Below are 4,227 nucleotides of genomic sequence, written 5' to 3' on the forward strand. Positions count from 1 at the left end.
TCTCCAGTATCAGCTATTGGTACTGGTAATGCTACAAACCTCCACTTGTGGGTTATTCATGCCCGTGCCACCTTTAGGGTGACTTAATCTTTATCAGTCATCAGCAATGTTGAACACGAAGTGTTGACAGTGCCAGGCACAGCCCCCCTCCCCCCTCCTACCACCTTTCAAGTACGTCCATCCACTGAAACGATATATTTACCTAATTTTGTGTGTTTCTTACATTTTGCATGCAAGTTAAGAATTCTATAATGAATTATTTGGGGATTTTTTATATTTTGCGCATAGGCGGATGACCATTTTTCCATAGCCGCTGTCCAAGGGTTAACTAAAATGTACACAGTCATGAACTACAGTGTGTCTTGGAACATCCAATATACACCATACAGTATATATATACAGTATTATAACTTATATACAGTATATACATATACTTTTTATATACATATTATATACAGTACTGTATATACATTCATTTACTTGAAATTTATTTACAGTTTTTTATGTACCGAATTTAAGATTATTATATTTAATATACATACTATACCTTACATTTATTTGATATTAAAAGATGCATTGCAAAATGTAGCAATTTGTGCTTGTACCTGAAAGGTATTTTGTAACTTAATCTTCATTTTTTGCGTTGCAGCTCAGCACTGAACCCTCTACCACAGACAGAGCAGCCTTGCCTCCGCCTGCAGTGCTTCCTGGAGTGACCTTGGCAAATGCTCTCACGTGTGGAGAGGTGATCAGAGCCCCCGGTGGGCTTCAGATGACACCAAGACAGATCCAGCAAGGCAAGCACACTCATTGCTTTTCTTACGCCTAGCACATTGCCCTGTGGGACACCACTTTCAACCTATCTAACCTGAAATAACTTACCTGACTATGACCCTTTTGTTTCCTATCAGTCAAGTACCCATTTCATTACTGTGCTTTATTTGGATTGAATTCCAGTAGCCATTTATCTGCCTACTTTGGAAGTTTGTTAAGGTGTTTCTAGCAGCACCCTACTGTCCTCTTCAGTATTACTCTCCTCATTAACTTTGCATCATCTGCAAACATTTACATGCTCACTCCCTCTGCAAGGTCAGGTTAACATTCTGAAAATGTGTTGATTAAGCATTTGTTTGGAACCAGGATAAGATTTCCCCAAAGGTTCAATCCTATAAATGTGAAATGCATTCCAGACCCCCAAAAAATCATCACAAAACCAATATTTATGGGACACATAATATAAAATGCACAGCATATTATTTACCTTGAATGATGGAGTTGACCTGCTTGTCGGAGTTAGCTTATGAGGAGTGAAGAGATCTAGTTACTGGAGGAGGCAGCAGTAAGTGACGATGCACGGACGGTAGTGGCAATACTTGGCGGTGGAGGTAGGCTTGTCATCTTCAGTGTCACCAGGGCCTCGTAGCCTGGTTAGCGCGCAGGACTCGTAATTCTGCGCGCGGGTTTGATTCCCGCACGAGGCAGAAACAAATGGGCAAAGTTTCTTTCACCCTGAATGCCCCTGTTACTTAGCAGTAAAATAGGTACCTGGGTGTTAGTCAGCTGTCACGGGCTGCTTCCTGGGGGTGGAGGCCTGGTCGAGGACCGGGCCGCGGGGACACTAAAAGACCCGAAATCATCTCAAGATAACCTCAAGATAACCAGTTAGGTTTAATGTTAGAGATGATGCATGGGTGGCTGAGGTTTGCTGGTCAATTTCAGTGTCACTGGCTGCATTTGATGCAGGATATGATATGTAGGTGGCAAACACTGTGGGTGATCCATCATCATATTAGCGCTAAGCTGTAGAGTTCAAAGGTCTTGATAATCTCGTGCTTAGCCTCTAAGGTATTGGATTGCCTCTTCCTTAGCCTACTGTATTATGAACACACATCCTCTACCTGATGGACATTGTTGATGGTATTTTGCTTGATAAAGTCCAAAGAATGCACAATGTGTCTTAGTTCTATGCATGAGAAAACTTGCCCGAGGCAGCGCAGGTTTCAACAGATGAAAGTTGCATCGAACATAAGATGAGTCTCCAACATATTTTAAATCTACCTAACCATATCTAATTGAAGCAAACTTTACCCAGACAAACATAATCTAATTTCACTAAGCCTAACACAGCATATGTAAGCTAAAACATCTTGACCTAATGATATACTGCATACAGATTTAACAATTGGAAAATCTGTTGTTAAATAGTCTGTGTATGATTTGACCATATCCCATCTGCCCTAGTGGGCTGTGCAGACGTTTTTGTACCGCTCTACACCACCTCGTGTATGTTTTAGCTCCTCTCATAATACTAGGGATGGTGGCGTGGGTTTATTTAGTGAATTGATATATGAAAGGGGACCTGAGAAGCATCCAAACGGACCTGAGGCCGTTTGGATGGACAAGTGTTCGCATAACAGGGACCTCCGGTATTAGAACTACATTTGCCTTTTTCCAGATTTCTAGTAGCTCTCCCTTCCCTCCTGTAATGTTGAATACAGTACTATATACACCCAGTATAATTACTGGGTAGCACATGATCCATGCAGCTTCCTTCAGTAATCTTGGTGATTACTGGCCTGGTCTTCCAGCTTTTGCTACATCCAGTTCCTCTATATGTCTTATTAACTTTTCAACATGATCTTCATTTCTGTCTAGTGTCGTATTCTTTTATGTTTAGCTAATCACTGGTGTGAGCAACTTGCATACATTCTCTCAATACTTTTGACACTTCGTTCTGCAGGAACCTGCTAAGAGGATGCATCGTTTCTGTTGTGGTCAGGAATAAAGTTGCTCTCTTGAGCCATCTTTTGAAATGGCTATTTCTCATAAAAATTGTTTTAACTATAGTACTTCTGATTGTAATTAATGCACAATTATTAAACAAAAATTTGTCTTTCAGCTAACATAAATGCATATGATATTTTGATAAAATGTCAGATTATACTTGTAGGTTCAAGGAGTGCTGGTGTTCTCGACAAGTATCAAGAACATCAACGGGTAGTCTTTCTACTCCTCTCCATCCTGGGAGTTTCTTCCAAAGTGGCGGAGGGAGTGGAGGCTCAGGTGGTGGCGGTGGCGGCTGGGGTGGAGCAAATTTGACAGAAGATGTAAATGCTCAGTTGGTGGTTGTTTTGAGACGCTTGCAGACAGACATGGAGAGTGTTCTTCACCGCTTAAACACTTTAGAAACCCTCACAGTCACTCAGCACCACACAGTGTGCCGTCAATGTCAGGTGGGTGATAAACAGTGCTGCATGTGGCTTTTAATGTATGTTTAGTATGCAAGAACTTTTGAGTGATTTTGTTTTATGGATTAATATCTCAGTAAAGGTGGTATTGCTCAGTGTGCACTGTTCCTTATAGTGGCCCTAGCCTGGTGGAGTGGCCTCGTAGCCTGGTGGATAGCGCGCAGGACTCGTAATTCTGTGGCGCGGGTTCGATTCCCGCACGGGCAGAACGAATGGGCAAAGTTTCTTTCACCCTGAATGCCCCTGTTACCTAGCAGTAAATAGGTACCTGGGAGTTAGTCAGCTGTCACGGGCTGCTTTCTGGGGTGGAGGCCTGGTCGAGGACCGGCCGCGGGACACTAAAGCCCCGAAATCATCTCAAGATAACCTCAAGATAGGTGTTTTTATTCAAGTCATGTGTGGCTCAGGAGCCTCATTCAGCACTTGTAAACCAGTTGGGCTTTTATAACAAGTCTTAGTGAATATAGTTATAAAGTACGTGTTCAGTACAAGTACTATGGAAACTTGCTTGAAATTAGCTTGCAAATAGTACTGTATATATGTAGTCTGCTCCCTCAGCTGAGGTCTACAGGTGAGATGACTTGGTTGTGAAGCCGCTATGTACCACGTTTGATTGCAGTAAAGGGTTCTCAATTGGCTTCGGGTTCTCTTTGGATTAAATTTTTTTATCACATGCACCATTAATTTGTAATTAAGATACTGCGGTACCGTCCAGTTCTTTGGTATTTATTAGGTTTATATAAAGTATTCAGTATTTTGTGATTAATATTTTCAAATTTTTCCAGGGTGGTAGTGGCAGCATCCCAATCAATAGTGGACGTACTGAACCATCTTGGTGGCCATTCCAGAACTATCTCCTCGCTCAACTTTCTTTCTCCTGGTCTGGCCACTTATTCTTCATGGTGGTCTCAAACTGCTGCTACTTCTTCGGTCTCGAGACGACGCTCGTAGAAAAGTCTGGGTTAATTGTAGCTGCTGA

The 4,227-nt window shown here is 42.0% G+C and overlaps 1 pseudogene; it reads left to right on the forward strand.

Moving 5' to 3' along the window:
- Positions 1-4,227, forward strand: part of LOC138371162 (acyl-CoA-binding domain-containing protein 5A-like) — a 10,323-nt pseudogene extending 6,096 nt beyond the window's left edge.

This window comes from Procambarus clarkii, chromosome 35, assembly GCF_040958095.1.
Source record: "Procambarus clarkii isolate CNS0578487 chromosome 35, FALCON_Pclarkii_2.0, whole genome shotgun sequence".
Classification (NCBI taxonomy): domain Eukaryota; kingdom Metazoa; phylum Arthropoda; class Malacostraca; order Decapoda; family Cambaridae; genus Procambarus; species Procambarus clarkii.